The 24,837-nt window shown below is 35.3% G+C and overlaps 1 pseudogene; it reads left to right on the top strand.

The window, feature by feature from the left end:
* The window catches only part of LOC131063922 (eukaryotic translation initiation factor 3 subunit B-like), a 42,631-nt pseudogene extending 29,764 nt beyond the window's left edge, over positions 1-12,867 (top strand).
* The last annotated feature ends 11,970 nt before the right edge of the window (positions 12,868-24,837 follow it).

The raw sequence follows: 24,837 nt of genomic DNA, 5'->3' as shown, positions 1-24,837 counted from the left end.
AAATATTCTAGATCTTGATTGCTCAAATTACATTTTTTTCTCAGCTTTAAGAAAGGAGAGCCAAGAACAAGTGGCCTTGAAAAAAAGACCTTGAATGGTCTAAACATCTTATCTGATGAATTTGAGGCCATGGATATAAGGAACATTAACTGGTGGAACATCAAGTGAGGTGATAATAGGAGATTGCCAAAGATTAGGTTTATTAAACAAAATCACATCATGAAAGCCATTTTCTACTTCATAAAAGCTAGGGTTTGACAACTTCCAAGACATTAATTCTATACTTATAGAGACAAAGATCCCTCAAATATTGATACGAGGTTCTAATAATCAAAATAGATCGGAAACCAATTTTTTTTCCATATATAGATCGAAGTAGATGTAATTTCTCAAAAGGTTTTTATAGATCTCATTCATTCACTTGACCATATTTCATTAAGCACACATGGTTATTCCTTGATGTTGCATATGAAGCTCTATCTTAGAATACCAGTATCCCTATAATGGAAACATAACTTATGTTTGTGCCCTAAATTTTTTCTAGGTTTTCATGTTTGTTAGAGTAAAATTCCTACTAAGTTGCATACATCCTAAACCCTTTTTATCTTTAGAGCTTGCCTAGATGTTCTAATTTGGTGTTGATCATTTCTTGTAGGTTACTAGATTCTTAGTTATAACTTGCACCTATCATTGTCATGAAATAACCAACCCTTTTTACCTAAGGCATTATCTGTAATCTAGCAAAGAACTTTACAAAATGTTCCTAAGTCTACCATCTTGTCTCTTATGCTTTGGATTTTGCATGCACGTGTATTTAAATTCCTTAAGTGAAACCTTCCCCTCTACCCTCACAAGTAATTTAGCCTTTCTATTTTAACCTCATGAGTGGGTGGGAAGCCCCTATATGCCTCAGTGCTAAGATTTTATCCATTAATATTATGTCTCACCATAACTCCACTGGAGCTAGTTTACCCTTCACTAAACCACTGCGGGCTTGCAAAAAAAAGGATAGCACATAATCACCAAGGTGACTCTTATAAGCACTTTTTTATTTCAATGGTCAAAGATCAAATGTTTCAAGATCCAATATTTCCTCCTTCCCCACAGATGAATCAAGGTGGACCTTGGTCACCCTTGTGAGACTGCGAAGGCATGCCAATTGTCATTAATTGGTCAACCCTATCTAGAAATTTAATCTTGTAAAAGAAAAGAGATCTAATTTCTCCTACTCATTGGCATTGAGATCCAATGGTCCCCACTTGCCCACAAGATTCAAATATGAATATTTTATACCTTGCAAGGAAATACTAGAGAAACACATGGCATCAGATCTCTCAAGTAAAAGGATTAGTGACACTAATTAAATATGTCATGAGATCAAACAAAATTTGCATACTCATAGATTAAAGTAAATGGGACCGGCCAACTATTGTAGGATAGCGGTTTGTCGCCATGTGATAGGGGAGAGGAGAAATAATGTGTGCACCCTAACTTTAGCAATCCACATGGCATGCCACGTGGACCCAAAAACAAAATTTTCAACTCCGCTAGGTAGAATGCTAAGTTGGCTACACGAAATCAAAATTTTACCCCATGACTCAGCGATTTGCCAAATTTTTTGGTCGTACTCGTCCAACATGTCCTTTTTATGCCATTTTGGTGCATCAATCAAAACATGGCATTGATCATACCCTCAACCAACACAACTTATCGTCCATAGTGAACAGGGTGGCCACGTGGAATTCCACCACATAGCCACCCAATCTACCACCTCCTTCATAAAAACTTCCCATCATCACCTTCAAACTTGCTTTGTAGTGGCATTAATTATGTGTCACCTCGCCTTAATTGTACATTAAGTCTCACATTTATCGAGCATAATTCCATTCAATATGCATGAATCCTCATGAATTAAGCCATGTTCCATTCTTTTCTATCCCGCATATTCTCAACTCTTTGACTACTTTCACACAACAACGTATTTGGTAGGGGACTCTACAAAAACACCTTCGGACCATAATGTGGTCACCCAAATGAACAGGTAATGCATGCTTTTCTCTATGCATTCATTGGTTTTTGAACCATAGTCACAAATGTTTTGGATTTCATTTCCCCCCTTGTTTTGCATTTACTTCCTCATGTGCTCATAGTGCAGGTATGGAGACAAATGGCAAGGAGAACATAATTTTCGTAGGAGCTTTTGACCCAAGTTTGAGGAGACGAATGGAAATGATAGTAAGGCGAATGACACACCTCCCATTCGACTTAGGTGATAATTTTTCCTCACTAAGGCCCACCATATTCCATTGTGGTCCTTTTTGTCTTTTTTTCTATATTTTGTAGTTTATCCTTTGGCTTTTTGTTGTTCTCTAACTCTAATGTCCTCCATTGTTTTGTTTGCTTCTTCTATGACATTTGTGCATGTTTTTGTGTTTCTGAATACTACATTATGTATTCATAAACATATACACATAACTAAGGGAATCCCACTCCTCTATTATAGCTTCATTGGCATTTTAATAGTGACCTATGAATTAAAAAATATTTCATTTCAAGCATCACGATTAATATTGGCCTTGCAAGTTGCATCTTCACTGTTTAAGGTTTTTAATTTTAATTGTTAATATTGGGTTTAAGGTTTTTAATTTCACCATTCAAGAGATTCAACTTTATTGTTGAATGATTTTAATTTAACTGTTAATATTATGGGTTTTAATCCAAGTGTTTAGGGGTTTCAATTTCACTTTTAATATTGGGTTTAATGGTTTCAATTTCACCATTTAAGTGTTTGTCTTTTACTCATGAAGAGTTTCAATTTCTCTGTCCATAATGGGTTTATGTGTTTTCATTACAATGTACACTAGTTTCAATTTAAGTGTTTAAGGGATTCAATTTTACTGTTAAAGGGTTTCCAATTTCACTATTTATGTTAGGGATCAAGGATTTCAATTTTATGCTTAAAGGGTTTCCAATTTCATTGTTAATGTTATGTTTGAAGGGTTTCAATTTTACTTTTACTATACAGTTTAATGGTTTTGAGCTTACTGTGTGAGTGTTTCAATTTCATTATTTAAGGGTTTAATTTTCACTGTTCATTTTGTGTTTATGGGTTTCTATTTAAAGATATTAGTTTTCCACAATCCATATTAGTAAATGTGCTCGCTTCTAGTTTCGATTGTGTATATTTGTTTGCATCAACGTTTTAGATTACACTCTATGATCCATCATCAGGATGATAGAAAGCTCAAGGAGTAGAAAAATCGAATGTTTCAGATCTATGAAGACAAATATAAGGATAGGAAGGGGAGAGAGAGAGAGAGAGAGAGAGAGAGAGAGAGAGAGAGGAGAGAGAGAGAGAGAGAAGAGAGAGAGAGAGAGAGAGAGAGAGAGAGAGAGAGAGAGAGAGAGAGAGAGAGAGAGAGAGAGAGAGGAAATTGCACACAAACCAAGGCTGGATCCAAAGGAATAAAATAACAAATAAAGAGAAAAGCTAAAAATACAAACAATTAAGGAAAAAAGGGATTCAATTCAACAGTTAAAGGGATTCAATTTCACTGTTCATTTTCAGCTTATGGGTTTCTATTTAACTGTTTTGGCGATTCAATTCAACCAGGTAGATCATTGAGTTGGCTACACCAAATCAATTTTGTAGTGTTTCAATTTAACTATTTTAGAGTTTGAATTTCACTTTTAATATTGGGTTTAATGGTTTTGATTTCATTGTTTAAGTGTTTCACTTTTACTGTTGAAGGGTTTCAATTTCACTATCCATAATGGGTTTATGGGTTTTTGTTACAATGTAAAACAGTTTCAATTTAAGTGGTTAAGGGATTGAATTTGATTGTTAAGGGTTTTCAATTTCATTGTTTATGTTAGGGATTAAGGGTTTAAATTTCACTATTAATGTTTAAGGGTTTAAGGGTACTTCAATTTCACTATTTCAATGTGGTTTAAGGGTTTCAATTTTACCATTAAAGGGATTCAATTTAACAATTTAAGGGAAATAATTTCATTTTTTAAGGGTTTACACTTTCATTGAAGTGTTTAAGGGCTTCAAATTCATTGTTTCAATTGGGCTTAAGGGTATCAATTTAACAGTTTTATGGATTCAATTTAACAGATTAAGAGATTCGATTTCACTATTTAAGGGTTTACAATTTCACTGATTAAGGGTTTACAATTTCATTGTTAATGTTTAAGGGTTTAAGGGCTTCAATTTCACTGTTTCAATTGGGATTAAGGGTTTAAATTTCATTATTGAAGGGTTTCAATTTAATAGTTTAAGGGATTCAATGTCGTTGTTTACGAGTTTCCAATTTCACTTTTAATGTTTTAGAGTTTTAAGGGTACAATATTAATGTTTCAATTGGGTTGATGGGCTTCAATTTCATTGTTTTAGGGATTAAATTAAATTATTTAAGGGATTCAATTTATAATGTCGTCTAATTCAATTACATAATACATTAGAGGGTAAGTGCACAAAGATGGTGGTAAAAAAGGGGGTATAAGTGGACTTTTTTCTGAAATCAGGTGAACCTGAACTTGGAGGCAAAATTTGAAAGTCATCCACTCAAGATATGAAGATAATCAAAGAACAAATATTGTAGTACTCTGAATCTAGTTTCCAAACTACTAAAATTTTTCAAAATTGGATAAGATTAAGGGGGTCAAATCCTTCACGCACGAAAAACAGACCCTGATTTTTTCTGAAAAACATAACATAGTGTCTGATGTGCGCATCAAAAAAGTCATAGTTAGATTTAGTATTTTGACAAATACTTTGGAAGAAAGATAGTTAAGAGTGAGAACTAAAAGATGTGTATATTTTTGTAATTTTTTGTTGATTATTTTGTTTTTATGATTTTTCCAATTGCGCACATCTTGAAAATTAGGTACCTGTTTGTGCGCGAAGCATAAGTTGCACTAAACAAATTGAAAAATACAATTTTTTTTATTAAATTGTAAAGAATAAAGTGCACTACAATAATATATAAATTTTTTTAAATTTAGATAAGTATATCAAAAGTTATTAAAAAAATTGTGCACCTATGTTTGTGAGAACTATGAAGACACTGGTAAAAGAAATTCAATAATAATACGTTATTGTTGTTCAAATTTTAAAAAAGTTATATGGTTAGAAAGCTCAGAAGATGGGTGAAAATATGATGGCGATTATAGAAATACCCACTTGATGAAGTGTAAACCTGATGATGACAAAGTCGATAAAATAAAACACGTAAAAAAATGAGAGAAATGGAGGGAAATCAAACTTCCAAACCGTAGCTTTGTCATCCAGGCCTATTTCCAAGCCTAAACAATCAAAAGCGCATACGTGGTACTTTGGTATAAAAAGCATGTATGGGGTACTTATGGTTTAAGAAGCGTGTACACACTCTTTTTACTAAAAACAATGCGTACACACAATTTTTACTATAAATAGCGTGTACGCGTTAAGTTTATTTAAATTTTGGGTGTGTGTATAATATATATATATATATATATATAATAATAATATATAATATATTAAGTACATATATACACATATAAGTGTATTGTCTCCCCCTCTCAAGCGCATACAAGGTGCCTCTCTTTCTCTCACACACACACTCTCTCTCTCATACCCCATCGCTCTCTTTCTCTCTCTCTCTCTCTCCCTCTCTCCCCTTCTCCCTTCCTCCATACCCCATCCCTCCCTCTCTCCCCTTATCCGTTCCTCCATACACCATCCCTCTCTCTCTCTCCCTCTCTCTCCTTCTGCCTTCCTTTATACCCCATCCCTCTTTCTCTTCTTCTCTCCCTCCCTCCCTCCCTCCATATCCCACTACAACTGTGTCTGCACTTATATAGAAGTAAGTGAGTTTATTTCTTGTTTGCAAATTTCTCTTTGATTTTTACCATGTATGCTCTCCTAATAAAATTGATTGATGGATTTGTGTGTGTATATTGAATAGGAGGAATAGGGTTTGAAATTGAACCACAGGTGCATTACCATGACAAACAAGGAAACCTGCAACAATATTCTTCTTGAATGTGTTTTTAATGAGCAGAGCAGATGTGGAAAATAGTGTCAACAAAGCAAAATGATGAGTCAGAGTACCTGCAATATGTTTTTCATAAGGAAACAACCGGTAGGAAGAGAAAGAGGGAGAGTAACACAGATGATGTCTTGGAGAATGATAGTGGTGGGTATGCGAGAGTTCCCATGTTGTTAGACAACGTCTGTCACCTAAAGAAATTAAAGTTTGTTGTATGCATGGCAGTGGTAGTATATGATGATTGTCACTTATCAAAAGACTTGGAACGGTACATACCCATGAAAGAAATCAAGTGTGTAATTCCTATAGTCACAATCGAGATCAGTCCTATAACCTTGGAAATTTAAGAGCATCATATGTTTTAGATCTTAGGAAGTACTCTTAGGGTTAGGTCAAGCTCTTACACTTTCTTTTTAGCGAAGCCTCATCGTTTGTTCGCTTGGAGTCTCTCTTATGCTGACAATGGTCTAACTTAGCTATATCAAAACTAAACTGCTGATGTTCTATTGTATGATGTTCTATTCATAACTTTAAATAATATATCATTTTATTAGCCCACCATATGGCCCCTTAGGTGTCATTAGAGGTCATATTGTTTCCTAAGAGGTCATATGGTGTCCTGTGACCCCTTAGTACACCATATGACCCCTTAAGACACCATACAACCCATACCAACACCATACGACCCATAACAACACCATATGGTGTCCTAAAGGGTCATAGGATGCCATATGACCCCTCGGGACACCATATGACCCATAACAACACCATATGGTGTTCTATGACCCCTTAGGACACTATTTGGTGTTGTTATAGGTCCTATGGTGTGCTAAGGGATAATATAGTGTCATATGACACCTTAGGACACCCTATGACCCCTTAGATGTTGTTAGGGGTCATATTATGTTCTAAGGGTCATATTGTGTTATGGTCTCTCTCTATTCATCTCCCTCCCCCCTCCTTCTCCTCTCCCTCTCTCCCTCTCCCTCTCTCCCTCTCTCTCTCTCTCCCTCCCTGTACCTCTCCCTCCCTCCCCCTCTCTCTCTCTCCCTCTCTCCCTCTCCCTCATTCCCTCCTTCTCTCTCCCTCCCCCTACTCTCCCCCCTCTCTCTCTCTCTCCCTCTCCCTTCCTCCATACCCCTTCTTCTCTCCCTCCCTCCCTTCCGCCCCCCCTCCTCTCTCCCTCCACCCTCCTTCTCTCTCCCTCCCCCTACTCTCCCCCCCCTCTCTCTCTCCCTCCATCCCCTCTCTCCCTCCTTCCCTCCTCTCCCCCCCCCTCTCTCTCTCTCTCTCTCCCCCCTCTCTCTCCCCCCCTCTCTCTCTCTCTCTCTCTCTTCCTCTCCCTCCTTCCCTCTCTCTCTCTCCCTCTCCCTTCCTCCATATTTATATTCATATTGTTGATTACATAGGCAAAAGATCAATTAAATTTATAAAAGGACAACCACAAAATACAACAAATACAAAATAATGAACTCAGTACACATTTATTGGATCGAATATCGACATTTATATATATATAAAAGGCATGTCTGCCAAGTCAATACAAGTATTACAAAAATGTGGCATATGACATGTCCAAATCGATATACATTAAAAATGTAGAATATATCTACATGTATTGGTCATTCTATGACCAAAAATAATACTATATGATCCTAAACTTGTGGTGGATCATCAAAATCAAGCCTCTTCAATGCAGTATGCGGCTCTATAGATGGCTACAAAACCACAATTCAAAGCCAAGTTAGAATTCTTTTGTAGAAAATAGTTTACAATTAACAACATAACTATGCATTTAACTATAATTCCTTTGCAATTGAAATGTAGATTACCTCATCAGCTGATCTTGGAGCTAATGTCTTTGCTCTCCTCTCCTTTTCACTCTTAGGAGTTTTCTTGAAGACATACTTAAATGGATCCACATTATGGCCGTACCGCGAAGCGGTCTATTGTAGATTAAATATACAATTAATACAATGTACTAACATAAATATATCAAAAACACTTAAAAGCTATAATATAGAGAACAATGACGTACCTGTTCTTGAGATGCTTCTCCAATGGACTGAGGATGGCTCACCATCGATGGAGAAATTGTCGCTATTACCTATACAAAAAATGTTCAAAGATTAAATACAATTAATATAATGATAAGTATTGTAAGTTAAAAAAAAATAATGTAATATATCAAACAAAAGTGTACTGGATCCTGAGATTCTTCTCCAATGCACAAAGGAGGGTTTCGCCATTGATGAAATAGGTATGGATATTTCCTGTATGAAAAAATTATAAGATTATAATATATCACAAGTTCACATGTATGCGTGAATATAATCATGAAATCAAGAAAATAAAGTAGAGCTACATACCTCCACCCTCTCTTGATCCATAGGCGAATCAGGTGCATTCAACAAATTAACATAGCTCAATGGTCGTTGTACATGTAAAATAGACAAAAAAAACTAATCAATCTACAAACCTCAACTAATACTTGATTTCAACATTTTCAAACAATTGTACAACTAAACATGTGCTCAATTACCTTCTTCCCACGTTTTGGCATCTTCCAAGAATTCTTTTTCTTAGGACGAGCCCTAGATGCGGATGGGATACCCTAAAAAAACAAAATTAATATGAGATATTAGTACAGATAATATATTAAACATAATTTTAAAAATCTAAAATGAAATAACTTTCATATTCCATCAAAACAATACATAAAAAGGGTTGTACAAAATATGATACCGTATAGCCTTGTAGGCCAAAATCGATCGCTAAGAGCGTGATGTCATCAATCTGGGACATTTGGTCCCCTGTCAACACCTACAAACCAAAAATTGGACCAAGCATTAAACATAGTTAGTATATCTTGTATTTTTTTGAATTCAAAGTGCACTATTCTATTTTAACATGTTACAAAATTTATACCTCAGGCATCGAAGTTGCAGCTGTAGTAACTGGGGGAGGAGTATGGGATACCGCTGTTGCATCCTGAAATGCATATTATTTGTCTCAATTTAAATTGATGTATAAATGAAAATTCATTTATGTAATTTAAAATTTAAAGTGACTGATAAATAAAATGCTATGAATTCAAATCAACACACCTGTGTCTGTCGCTCATGGGAAAACACCATGTCCATGAACTCATCTGTCAACACAAAATCCTCAACTTTGTGGGCCTGACATCTACTCCCGCAAATCATGTACGGATGAGATGTGGATCCATCTGCATCGGCTACATCATCTATCCCCGAGCAACTGACACACATATGTTGGATGGGCTCTTTGTTGCCGCCTGGAGCAACTAATGGCTCATCATCCAATACAATAGGGTGTGCTAATGACGTCCCATGTTGTATGATGGCACCAACCAATGTTGTGGCTTCCTGAAGAGTTTGTAGCTCCATCGACTCTTTCAGCTCTACTAGGACAGCCTGATGCACCTTGGGTTTGGGTGCTAGGGGGTGACGACTCTCCACAGGTAATTGCCTACGGGCTCCAGGTCTATCTTGGGCAAAGCCACCACCTCTACCATGGAACTGTCTCATGTCAAAATAGTTTGGGCGCACATTGAGCACAAACTCACAATTTACTTTTCTAAAAAAATATAATGGCACCTCATAATTATTACAAGGTGGATCATCAAAGACCATCCACCACCTCTGCCAAAAAAGATTCTTCATCTGCACATTGGTACACAAATGTATGGGAAACCTCTTTGCATTAAGAGGTAATGACTGACTAGTTTTGGGATCAACAAAAAGAGCACATATTTGTTGTTTACTAATATTTTTGTTTTCTACTCCCTCGCATGATAGCCCATCGGCATAGAATTGATGACACCTATCCCTTAAGTTTCCCCATTTGGTAATTTATGTGGAAACAAATATGACACCACTAGCTATTGTTTCTAGGTTAGTGGCGAGGGATTGATGATGCTCAAGTTCGGATGTTTTCAATTTAACAATTAGTCTATTGATTTTAGACATATTTTGTCCTAAATAATTAATTAATTGCTCCTGTGTTCCAGGTGTGCGATCAAAAGGAGGAATTGGGGGTGTATCTTGTGGGTTTTAGGAGGTGCCTTTGGTTGTTCTTGTTGTGGATTAGAAGAATCTAGTTTTTGAAACAAAAAATGAAAAAACCTAATCAAAATTAATGAAATTAAATTCAAAATGTAAAACAAATTGAACAAACAAGAAAGAAAGACAAAAATTAACAAAAACTAACCTCGATCCATAGTTTCTGGAGGAGAAATCTAGCACCCCATTCATAGTTTAGGAGAGAAAATGAAGAAAAACAAACTAAAAACACGCTATTCACGGGAAAATAAGACCTAGTTTTTTTTTAACAACTTTTTTTGATAGGCACCATGTACGCGGTTCTTTTGGGATTATTAGTGCATAAATCCTTTGGTATCCCTATGGTTTAATACACCCGACTGACATGGATTTGGAACAATCTTGGTATATTATGAGTGAATCGACCCCCTGAACCGTAGGTTCATTTGTTAACCCCCCCTTAACCCCCCCCGGCCAATGAATAGTAGGGGCGGGGAACATTAGCGGGTGGGAAACTATAGTTCCTGCTGCCCCACACACGCCATAACTCGGTAGGGGTTTGAACCCATTGCTTCAACTTCCACAGCACCACCGACAACAATAGGGTAGGTAGGGACACAACCAGTTGAAGCACCCCGCATTAGTTCATTTTCCTATAAGTAGCGCATTCACGCTCATTTTCCTAGAGGTAGTGCATACGCACTACTTTCCCTAAAAGCAGTGCATACGTGCTACCTTCTCTAGGCTTGTGAACAACAAACCTAAGCGCATACGTGGTCATTTCAAATTTTAGAACCACGTACACGCTGCTTGTTTTTCCATGTTTTTTTGGGGTGGTGTCCACTTTTCTGACCACCATATTTGTGCACATACCCATCTGTCTCTGTATATATATTTATATAGGCACACACAGTTGAATTTTATCGTTGGTACCTTATCGTTGTAGGTTCACTAAACATAATGGCACCAGACAGAAAGGGAAACATATGTGTTAGACGTTGAATAGTTAGAGTCACTCGTGGGATGCACTTCCTTGATGAAGATAGTTTTGTCTAAAATGAAGACCTAGTGATTCTTGTTGTAGATGACCATTCACCTAACAATGCAACTGATGTGGAAACTACTATTGTACATGACCATTCTGCTGCAACTTGTAATCCTATTCCAGAAACACCACAAGTACAGGTGGCCTCAAAGGTTCCCAAACCAAAATGGAGCATATCTAACATGAAAGAAGCAATATCATGCATAGAAGACAAGAACATGTCTCTTAGAGGCACATCAATCAAGTATGGTATCCCCATTGACTCTGTTAGGGCATGGCTGATGGGAGCCACAACCATGATTGTGAGGGGTCCACGCACCATTTTATCAGCAGAGGAGGATGAAGTTGTCCAATGGTGCAAAGACATGGTTGAAATTGGTCACTATCTCCAAATCAGTCAACTTCAATCAACCGTTTCCCAAATTACCGAGAATAGGCCTAATCCATTAAAAAATGGGATGTCAGGGAGGTCATGGTGGGCAAGTTTTAGACGAAGGCACCCTGATCTGATGATGAGAATAGCAGAAGGAGTGGACTTCGATAGGGCTATTATGCTTCGATCTTGTATTGTTTCCTCTTTCTATGACAACTTGGAGGTAATGTACAACCTCAATCACTATGGTAGCAGTCAGATTTGGAATTGTGATGAGACTGGTGTGCAAGCTAGGAGGAATTATGGAATGAGTGATAGCCAAATTGGGCCAGAGGTGTGTGCCACACCTAATTTCCAAGAGTAGAGCATGGATTACTGTTTTGGCATGTGTTAGTGCACGTGGTTTCAGCATTCCTGAGTTTTATTTGTTCAAATCTAAGAGGCATATCCAAAACTACATTGCAAACTGCAAGCTAGGAGCATGCATAGTAGTCCAAGAACATGCATGGATGACAAAGGAGTTGTTCTTAAATTAGTTGGAATATTTTTCACGTTCAGTCCCTAGTGGAATTTCACCCTCAGGTAGGGCCCTACTGATCTTTGATGGTCATGGCAGCCACGTAGCCTTCAAGACAATTGAAGAAGCGAGGCGAATAGGTATAAATTTGGTAACCCTTCCTGCTCATACAAGCCACAAATTGTAGTCACTTGATGTTTCTGTATTCTCACCTTTCAAGAATTATTTCAAACAACAAAGGAGCATATGGATGTCAAAGTACCCACAAATTGAAATTGGAAGGGAAGAGTCGGCAACTCTTGCGAGCAAGGCCTTTGCCCAGGCATTGCCACCGACTAATATAATTAGTGGCTTCCATAGGATAGGGATTTGGCCACTTAACTGATCTGCATTGTAGAATGATATGAGGCCAAGTGAGGCATTTGAGGTTGCAGTTGATATACAACCAACTGTTCAAACAAAAACACGATTCCTCTTCAAGGGATGAAGAACCAGAGTATATGGCAGTGGAAGCTTGCTTATGGTTGGCTGGTTTTAATGAGGAAGACATTCAAGATTTTGTAGAATGCCACAATAGAACACAAGCAACGGTTGAGGGTACAAGTTTGACACCACAAACTACCGAACTGGGTCTGCCCCCACAAACCAGCCAACCAAATGAGGCTTTGGAAAGTACATCAGCAGGTATGTCTTTTCCAACACAAGTTGTCATACCAGACTGGACCCAAGAAGAAGCCAACTGTGATGATGTAACCCTTTCCATGCTAAGTCTACCAGAAATTGATCCAACAGATGTGATACATTACTTCACCAATGTAGTCAACTGGGAGTAGCAAGATGGTACTGATTGTGAAGACGAAATTTACATAAGTGAAGATGAACCTGAGTTTGTGCCATGTACACAAGAGGATGGGTAGCAAGTGCCAAGGCAAATCACCAGATTCTTAAGACTTTCGGTGCAGAGAATGAATCAATCTTCACATGGAGGTAGGAAAGGGGTGCTACATCTTAGTAGCTAGTCACAGATCTTGACATCTGATGAGTACATTCAAAAGGAAAAAGATAAAGAGGCTGAAAGGAAAAGAGATGAGGAATTGGCAGAATGAAAGAAAGAACATATGAGACAAAGGAAGGCACCACGTGAAGCAAAAGTGATAGAAAAGGAGGCTATGAGGGTGGAAAAATAGGCCAAAAAATTGCAGGATTCCCAAGAGAAGTTCATTCAAAGACAAGAGAAGGAAAATAAAGATGCAGAAGAAAAGCTTGAGAAGGTGAGGATGAAAGTTGAAAAGGCAGCCAAGCGTGCAAAGAGAATGAAAGATGTGGCCACAGTCACAGAAACTGTACCCATCCGACACCCAATTCTCATGGAAATGATGAACCTCTAGTCCCCAACCTTTGTAGCTATTAATACTATGCAAGTTGGGATTGCACCAGGATCCTCAGACACCATGAAAATAGATTCAAGTGTCAACCAGACATTGCTTGCTTAAATAGCAAGTTGCTTACAAACCCCTCCCAGCCAAGAAAACATTGCTGCTAGGCCAGACCCTAGTAGGCCACAGTCTGTTGGGGTTGGATTTGTGACACCTCCTCCATTTAATACCCAAATGAAGAATTGATCGAGTCAGTGATCATTTATATTTTGTGAGCCCTCTGAAGAGTAGATTTTGAGTTTCAATATAACCGTGATGTGATTATAGAATGACTTACTGCCATATTTTATAATGTTTTCAGAACTCCATTGTTTTCTATTTCATGAAGGTGAGTGGAACCCTCATCTTCATGAAATGAAGGTTACAAAGGTGCACATCTATTGAAAAAGAGATGCATTGGATTGGAACAAAGCTTCACGACCTTCTGAGATTAGATGGAAATAAGTCCATTACAATATTTGTGGATTAGATGGAAGCCTATGTACTAGAGAGACAAAGTATCTTAGATGGATATTCCAATGAATTGATGGTGTTGTTATAAATCTCATATGTTTTTTTTTTGATGTGATATTTCTCATTTATCACTTGAATTGATCTCATATATTTATTGCTATCAAAAGAGGCCACATAAGTGTTCAAATTGCTCACTATCAAAAAGGCCATATCAGTGGCATCTGATTATTCAAATGCCACTGATATGTCCTCTTTTGATAGTGAGAAATTTGAACACTTATAAGTGTTCAAATTGCAGTCATCATATATAAATTGTAGTGTCTAATATGTCTACTAGGTCATTGCATCGAAATGATAAAAGGAAGTTTCCTATTTGTAAAAAGACACCAGACAAAGAACTATTTTCTAGTGCCTTACAAGATATCTTGTTAGCCGCCAAGTTTTCCTTCTTGGTAGTATCTACCAAAATATCTTTAAAGGCATATAAAATAATTCTTTGTCTGATTTTTTTTACAAATGGGGCACTTCCTTTTGATCAATAATATATATATATATATATATATATATATATATATATATATATATATATATATATATATATATATATATATATATATATATATATATATATATATATATATATATATATATATAACATGAACACAACAACATAGGCATATAAATGTTGAAATTGAAACAAATTAAAGTCCTAAAAAGAGATGATTGAAACATAAACAAATCAGAGATTTCATTTTCTAATAGAAGAGTGGGTTTGACACAAGAAGAAGAAAATAAGGAAGACGGTGGACCAGTGCTAGCATATCCAAAGACAAGGGGAGAATTCCTAATGATGAGACAAGGTGAGCAAATACAAGAACCAAAGGTGAACATTTTCAGAACATATTGCTTGAGCAAGGGTAAATTATGTCAATTGATTATAGATTCTGGTTCACATAAGAATTTGGTTTCATTTGATATGGTGACTAAGCTAGGATTGACAATAGTAGATCATCCTAACCCTTACAAGGCCACTTGGGTTGATCAAGTGTTGAATGTGGAGGTTAGAAAGAGAGCTCTTGCTAATTTTTTAATTGGTCCCTATCATGATCAGGTAATGTGTGATATCATACCTATGAGTTGTGGACATATAATTTTGGGTAGACCATGGCAATGGGCAAGAAGAACTCTTCATGATGGTTACTCAAATGCCTACATTGTGCATAAGGGTGGACAAAAATATAAGTTACAACCTCTGGATTACAGGAGTAATGACAAGATGGTGATGTGTTTTGGAAGCAACATTCCATTGAATGAGCAGGGTAGAGATGAGTATGACACTAGTTGGGGGCAACAAACCCAAGGTGCTAAATTTTTTGTTACGATAGAGTAGCATATCAGTCCTAAAAGAGCAGTTGATTGGGACTTAAACTATGTTCAAATAGGCACTATCAAGTGTCCATTTCAAGGTCAGATGAAGGGAGAACATGTTCAGGTGGTGCAACAACCAGCAAACCACTATGAAGCAGCAAAATCAGATGGGGCAGGAAAGCAACAGTCTAATCCAAAAAAAGGGTCAAATACATTTTGTTTTCATTCTAATACTTTTGGCAAAGTGAGTGCAGGTGATGGCAGGAAAAATATCACATTAGGAGATCAACCAATGAGGAGACATTGATCAGTTGATGGAGGCAAACTCAAACCAAACTCTTGGGACAAGAGTTTTTTCATTTTGGGGAGCATGGTGCAGGTGCACTTAGAAGACCAAAGGACTCAATGAAGCCAGTAAAGACTTTTGAAGGTCTTAGGAGTGAAGGAACAATAAAATATGATGTATTGAAGTCCATTATGGCTTTTTATGATGAGAAATGTAACAAGTTTGTAATTTGTCCTAAAGGGCCTAGTAAGGACCTTAGGACCAACAAAAAGATGTAATAGGAATTTATGGCTTAGAGAGTCTAAGAAGGTTTAGAAAGGTTTAATAAAAAATTTCAATACATTTCATGTCAACAATTAGGAGTTTTGATCCAATAATGTCATTTTCCATAGTTGTCAAATTTGAATATTTGAAAGGCAATGACTAGGTAGTTTTGGGGGGAAATTAGTTTTTAGAAGTTAAATGCTTTAACCATGAAATGTAACCAATATAAAGTGGTTGATATAGTTAGGGGGAAGTTATAAAAGATTCATGTAATGCTTTGTATGACAAATCATGCTGGTGTATGGACCGAGAACCAAGAAAATTAGTAAAACACTTTATTCTCTGCCATTTTTGATGTTTGGTGCATTATAATTTTGGTTTTAATTCGTGGTGTTGATCTCCAATGCTTTGAAAAATTGTAGGAACCATGGATACATTGTTTTATGCACTGAAGATTCATTTATGGTTTCAGTTTTACACATTTGGGTTGACTGTCCTCACAGTTTTGCTTGCATTTTCTTAATAGTTGATAGTTTTCAATGAATGAAGTCATTCCATGAATTCTCTAGGCCTAGAATTCATGGGATGACATGTTTCTAATATTTATTATAGCAATCTAATAGGGTATGTGCAGATAAGGTCGAGAGGAGGGTGATCACCATAAAACAATGAGTAAATTGCATTGAAAATGCTTGCTAAGGAGCACCAGTAGAAAATATGCCTTAAGGAGGGATATATTTTATGATTGAAAGTGTCAATAAATTTTCTATGGAAGATTTATCCATCATCAGTTGGGTGATATAGAGTTTGGAAGAGGGGTATGTGAGAAACCCTACTTTTAAGGGTTTATGGGAGGCTAAAATTGAGATCTTGCATATAAGAAGGTTAAACCTTGAAAATAATTTCATTTTACTTAGTTTTGAACCATATTGGATGACTGTTGAGATTTTGGGAGTCAGGGAATTAAAACAATATATACTTCCTTTGCAAATTTACCATTTTTGGAGTCCAAAAACAGTGCATAGTTGCAGGACAACATATACTTTCCAAACCAGCCATATTAAATATTTTTATATGTTAAAGGGAAGCCAAAAGGGTGTCTAAATCTATAATTTTTTTGTTTAGATGTTTGGAAAAGTTGTGTGAAAAGAATTCATTTTCCTCGCTAGAGGGCTAATTGGGCAATTAGGCCTAGAAGGCTAAAAAGAGGGTTTTGCTTAAGGATGAGTTCCTAGAACCACAAAAATAGTTGAAAAACCTTATTTGGAGGTTGTAAAAATATTCCATACCTTTGGAATCATTTGGAGAAGTGTTGGTTTGCATTTGACCTATTTGAGCCATTTAGGTGCTAGTAGTCCTAGGGGTTTGAACCTTGTATTTCCCTTATAAATATCAAAGGTTCATTTATCACACCCTTCCTCTGCATCAACATTATTTTGAATCTTTAAGTCAAGAGGTCAACAATAACCGTTCGATTGTGGGCTACACAACTTTTCGACCAAAATTTTAGCAATAAGACATTGGCTGAGCAATGCCAATTTTTTGTTCAATTGCTAAAGATGATAAAGATGAGACCATTGCTAAACAAATTGAAGATTCGTATGAACAAGAAGATGGAGATAAATTCTATTATTTCCAAAAATCTATTTGATTCTCTCAATTCTATTGGAAAGAATACCAAGGAAAGAGATAAGAGAGTCGCTCAAAGAGTGATTACAACCTCCTTAGTAAGCCATCAATTGAGTAAGGCTCGTCAAATGAGACAAAATTATGTTTATTTGAACATAAACTGTAAAACTTTGGATAGAGCACTTGCACGAAGACAAAGACTTGACGATCCACTTCAACATGATACATGGGAATTTGGGTGGGAGGCTTCCACGTGTTGATAGAAAGTTGACTGACAATGTTAAGGAGGAGATTCAAGAATTTTGGCACTCTAATTATAGAGTATTACCCAATGTAAAGGACGTTTTAAAATTAAGAATCGATAACCGAGACCGCACACTGCATCCCAAATGTTTCTTGGAATGAAGCCAAACAATGTTGTACAATTTTTTTTTTTAAGTACATCCAACTTTGCAAATATCAGAAAGGGCCTTTGAATCTTTGAAGCCATTTTATTGTGTAGCCCACAATCAAACGGTGCGACATAGTTTGAGTTAGGGCCCATCAAAGTTTGACAATTTTTAGCACTTAAGGTGCTCAAGGGATGACACCGGTAGGGTATGACCCCGAGCGTTCAACTGAGTGGGGGTGGAAAAATAGGAGCATACATAGGGTAATAATGAATTGTATTGTATTTTTCATTAAATGAATTGTATTATATTGTTCATTAAATGAATTGTATTGATCATTAAATGAATTGTATTGTATTGTTCATTAAATGAATTGCATTGTTCATTATACAAACAACACTTATGATGAAATGAAATGAATTGTATTGTTCATTAAATAACCATTATTAACCATTGTTAATTATTGGATTGAAAATTAAAGTTTTCCATGATAACACCATGCACACATGAGAAATAATTTATATGATCAAATATCAACTTCTGTATAGATAAAAATGTCAAATGATTGCAAGTGTATTCCCATACACAAATATGGCATAAATGCCAACTCAAACAAAATGTATGTCTATATACGTGAATGTATGTCCATATACAAAATATACATGCCAAGTAGACATGTAAGCATCCCAAAACTATCTATAACATCCTAAGCTACTAATGGATCATCAAAATCAATCCTCTTCACCGCACTGTTCAGCTCTGAAGGATACTGCACAAGAAAAAAAAAACCACGATGAAGATTAGTTATATTATATAACTCACATTCGAAAAGTTAACATAAAAAATGAACTATAATTTAACTATTCTTGTTTACCTCATCTCCACATTTTATCTTTGACTTTGCAAGACTGTTGATGTATGTCTTCAGTAGAGGAGGTATGTTTTCAATATTTTCATACACAACATAAATATGTTCACAAACATGACATTGATGCAAATTAGTCTTCTTCTTCTTCTTCAAGTATGGTGGGTGTAGTCAACAAGGATGTGAAGCCAATAATTCTCTATACATATACACAACAAGTATATGAAACTATCAATCTATGCCTAGACATGTATAATCATTATAAGTTATTTAAACTATTCATTCAATCATATTTGCATTCAATTACCTTTCCCTTGTCTCCAACTGCACTACCAGATCTTGAATCACACAGCCCCGCACTCGTGCTACTTGTGCCTTACAAGAGTAATAAGATATACATGCAAGTTACTACATAATCTAATTAATACCAATATAAATGATGAGCCTGTATGTACAATAAAATACAAATGACTAGGTGCAATAATATATGTACCGTAAAGCTATCAAGGCCAAATGAAATGATCGTCAAGGTGCCCTCTTGAATCTATGTCAACTCCTCCTCTGTCATCAACTGTTAAATAGACCATGTAAATAAAAATTAGTACTTAATATTATCTAGATTATAGATATTCATTTAAAATATATAATGAACTGTGAAAATATAAATCTTACCACTACATCATCAATGTATGATGAAGGTGCCTCCTCGCTCTAGCATGCGAGGACTCTCCAGGGTATCCTCCAGTCTGTGTCATAACATCTGGTGCATTGTGTATCTCATGTACCTCATAATCTACAGTGTGCGCAGGAGGATCAACAGGTTTTCCAACTGGACCCAAGCATACCTGTCCACACATGACACAACTATGGGGCATGCAAATATGTCGAGTCGAGGAAGATGTGTCAGCGCCACCGCATGCACCGCTACCATCAAAAGTAGGCTGAGCTACTGCCCCAGCTTGAGAAACCAAAAGGCTACTCAAAGAGTGAATAACTGATATGGTCCATGATGTCGCCTCACAGATGATATCTAGATGTTTCATTGGAGGTGGGGGATCAACAGGAGGAGGGGGGACATATGGGCCCTAGACTACTCAGACTGCCCCAAGTCTATTTTGGGGCATACCTAAACCCACACCCTGGAAAGGTCAGATGTCAAAGTAGTTCACATTTTTTGCTAAAACAAACTCAGCATACAATTTTTTGATGAAGTAGAAGGCGACAAGAAGATTGTTGTTGGGTGGTTTATCAAAAACCATCCACGAATGATCCTAATTTTTTTTCACAATACCATCATTTGTGCACCATTTAATAGAAAGTTTTTTTTTGGGGGGTCTACGGGTTGACCAGTGCGGGGATTCACAAACAATGCGGCAATAGCGGCTTTAGATATCTCGAGATCCTTGATCTCCTTATAGGACAAGCCATCTGTATGTTGTTCCCTCATAGAATCTCGCCACAAAAGAGCGACATTGTGCTCCTCAATGATGGTTTCTATACTCTTTATGATCGACATGAGGGGATCAAACATTGGGTTCAGGTGAGGGATCCTATGATAGACATTTGCAATCCCCCTCAATTGGTTCAAATTTTGTGCAATTAAATCTTGAATTGAGGGGGGGTTTGGCAAAGGAGGGTTTGGTTGTTGCGGTTGTGGTTGATCAAATTTTTCACTATTATCCCCCATTTTTAACCTAATTGAATGTAAAAAATTGAATTTAGTTAACAAATTTGAACAATTTTGTATTTGATTTATAAAAACCTAGTTTTCATGAAAAAAACATATTTTGAATGAAAAACAAATCAACATTAAAAAAAATACAAAAATTTGAATGAAAATGATGAAAAACAATAAAAACCCTACTTTTTAATGGATTTTTTTGTAAATTTGGACCAAAAAATCGAATATCGGGTCCAACCGGATATCAGATTTTAAAAAATCGCGCAGCCCGTGGGTGAAAAATAATTCACGGGCTGTCACAGTTCACTTATATTGTCTCAGAAAATCGAATATCCGATAAAATCCGATATTCGATTTTATCAGATATCGGATTTTTATAGTTAAATTATTTTAAAATAATATTATATTATATAATATGATAATATATTATATAATATATAATATATAATATATAATATAATATAATAATATATTATATAATACGTATTATATAATATATAATATATTATATAATACGTATTATATAATATATAATATATTATATAATACATATTATATAATATAAAAATATGTTATATAATATGCATTATATAATATATAATATATAATATAACCATCTTTGTGCACTTACCATCTAATGTATTGTTTCCTTGTCCTCTAATGAAAGACAAGGAAACAATAGAGGAGGTAGATTTCAGAATTTGATTGATGTTTAGAAGAATACATTTAAATAACCCTCTTTCTCTACTTTGAAGATATACCTTCTAAGGGGGAGTTTGTCTAAACACATAATCTATTTATGAGAAACACTCAAGCCCACTAGAATTTGGAAATATTATTACAGTGAAGCTACAGTTAGGTATTGTTGATGTTTTTTAGTTATTGTCATTTTTATGGTATGCACTTTAACACTTGTGGGACTTCAAAGAGCACTACATCATCCGCTTGTGTGGGATCTAAGAAAGGGTTCCACATCTAAGGTAACTTTATCATCACAACATTTATGTTATTTATTTTTTCGCTGCTCCTATGAGAGTACACACTCTTTATCATTATCATCATTGTTGTTGTTGTGGAGATGAGAACACCAACATGATGCTTGACTGAGGCAAGCCCCTATACAACATAAATGTTTCCCCTCTTTCATATGTACATGCATAGAACTAGATGATTTTGATAATTTAAAGAGTTATAGGAGCAGAGAGTGGGTTGTAACAAAGATCATAAAACCTAATAGATTATCTAAAACCTAAATACACTGGCACCTAACATTATTGTCCTACCTTTCTACCTTAATTTTAGTGACAAGTGTTTAGACCTCTACTCATTCTATTCTAGTTCATGATTCTATATTTCAAAACACTTGGACACTAATGCTCTGTGCTATCATATTGCCCAATCTTCTCCAAATTCTAAAATTATGTTCTTTTCTGTATAACCTTCTCGGATCTTCTTCTTGTTTTTTTCATCTATTTTATATCATCTACATTTTGTTAAGTTTGTTCAATTTAGTCATCATTTGCTTAGTTCATTATACACACTCAATTCATATCACTTGCAACAAAAGGAGTGTGAACCCATAATAATTAGCTCTTCCTTGAGGAGAGTAGCCACACTCATCCACATTCTATCATGCACTTGAGGTTATCACAATGGTTAAAAAGATTTATGTTTCCTACTAGGCCAGAATAGTAGAAAATATAGACATTTTTTAATCATATTTAAAATGTATTCCTCTACTCAAGACTTAAATTCACAGTTTAAAACTAAGATATAGACCAAACTTTATTATCACTCTCTCTTAAAGCCTCCTAATATCATGCCTTAATTGAGAAACTATACAACTCAATATAGATGAGGTTTTTCTTTTTGTAGGGATGGACAATATAAGAGTTATTGTTATGAAATTTAATGAGTTATTAAGTTGAAATAAATTTTCTCTAAAGTACAAAATATTTTTGGACACTTCATTGTAGGTTGTGAGGTAAATGAGGGGACACATTATCTCTTTGGTCCAACAACGAATCCATTTCCCATTTCACTATAATAAAAATGTTTTATAATCTAAAGAATTGAAAGTAATTATCGATGACAAATAGATAGACTATGCATTTTTTAACATTGGGGATAAGCATATAGAATAATAGAGTAGAGTCAATTCTCTACCCATTGTCTCAATAGGAATTCCAATTAGAGGTATGGTGGAGAAGTTGATGAGCATATCCTATAAAGATACCATTGATTTCAATAATTCTTTCAAAGCCTTGAAGATGAAGGATAGATCCTATAAATGTTGAGTGGACACTTTTGCAAACTATCATTGAGATGATGTAAGTTTTCTTCTCTATTGATTTTTTTGAAATTTTGAATTGACTATAAGACCCAAATGGGTGTCTAGATTCTTTTTTATGAAAAAAAATACCCTCTAAGGTTGCCATAATACTAAATCTTGGTTAATGTTTCCCTTTGGGTGGGAATGTATTATCAAAGTACTTGAGAAATCAACACATTCATCCACCTTTTTTTCCCATCTTCAAATATTCAAATATTTTCTTTTTCTCATTTGGTATAATGTCTTCAAGGTTTGGATTTCTCAACTTTTATATTCACATAATTATTGTTTCAATATTTTGGTGCTAATCATTTTCATGGTTGTTGATGGGAGGTAAAGATTAACGGATGGTGCATATTTAAAAAATCATCTATACAATAAATTTTAAAATATTGTACAATTAAATGCTTTAAGCTAGGTTGGCATAAAATGGGGCTCATTAATTCAAATAGTTCAAGATACAAAATATAATAATGATATCTTTGTAACCATTAATCTTATGATAGGAACTTACTATGTGGCACAATCTCACAACACAAAAGAATTGCCAATTTGACAACTTCTTAACAATACACCATTGGTTTATCAGTGTAAGTTAGCATTGATGGAAACTTCTACTTCTCTTCCAAGAAGCATAGACATAATAAGATAAATGCCACTAGAATTGATACATGGATCTAACTCACAAGTTTTCAAAATGGTTAGTCTGGGGTAATTGTTATATTACGCTATTGTTTCTTTTGATGCTGAGATGGTAGTGATGGGCCCATGTTATAATATAAATCCACTCTTTTTTAGAACAAGTGCAAGCCATTGATTACTCCTTAAAGAACAATTACCCACACAACTTATAAGGGTTTTTAGTTTAACAACCTTGTAATGTTCCATCATTGGTTGATGTCTTATAGGTCAACAATTTAGCAAGCCCTATAGAGAGATCATGGCTAATATAACTTTAGCACCACATGATCTAGCCCAATGCTACTTCAGACAGATGATACAACTTATATTATCTCATGTTGCACTATTGGTGTATATTAAAAGAAGGTACATAAATGAATGTCACTAGATTCATTGGTAGTTTTCAATCTAATCATTGTGATCTTTCCATATTCAAAAGGTTGTAGGCTAAACACTATGCAAATCATTAGTACTCCACTATTCCCAACTATACAACTTCTTAGCATGCAAGGATTTTTTTAATTCTTAGTGTCATTTCATTAGTGAGAAATATGATAATTATCAAAACGTTTCTAGTCATATTATCTTTTTTTGAAAATGGGATAAATGTTGGAGAAAAAATTATTATTGTAGACTCAAGACTTTGAGGTGATGTTTGTAATTGTTGAACATTAGATAACCACTTATGTAATTTATTCATTGAATATATGAATGAAAATTGCTATTTTGTGCCACATATGTGTTTGTGCAATAAACTCTTCTAACTTTCTTCATTTTCACAATAGCCTTTGTTTGTTGGCTTAAAGAGTACTGATTTATTTGTTAACAAATGATTGTGTAAACATATACCCTTCATTACATAAATAAATCATAGTAATTTGAATATAGTAATATTTTTACTATAAAATATCATCTATTTCAACAAATCACTTTAAAATATATTCAAATTCCAAAATCTCCTCCTTTTTCCTAATAAAAAAAGATTGTTGCAAATCATAAGAAAAACTTAATTCTAGAGGCTATTTCCTAAGCCAACGGGTCACACACCTATAGAATTTCCAATGTAGTACATATTTGCATGAAAGTGTACATGTGTATAGCAACAATTACTTATAATACTACATTTGATCGCTAGTAACAATACACTAAATGTAAATAACTAATACACTTCCCCTATGTTGTTTTGGCTGCCAAAACAACTCTGAATGTAAAAAAAAGCACAGCGAATCGTTCGTGCCTTTTACAGGTTGTCCCTTGCAATTCACGTATTCGCTTTCTTGCGGCGAAAGAAACTGCAACTGCCTTTCAAACGTAATGTGACATGCTTTGAATTTGACTAAAACAATATGTTTTCAGGAACATTATCTTAATTAAAAACCCAAACTGACAAAATTGCTTCCTTGTCAACTACAGTAAACT

The sequence above is a fragment of the Cryptomeria japonica genome, chromosome 11 (assembly GCF_030272615.1).
Source record: "Cryptomeria japonica chromosome 11, Sugi_1.0, whole genome shotgun sequence".
NCBI lineage: Eukaryota > Viridiplantae > Streptophyta > Pinopsida > Cupressales > Cupressaceae > Cryptomeria > Cryptomeria japonica.
This window is presented reverse-complemented; position numbering and strand designations above follow the sequence as displayed.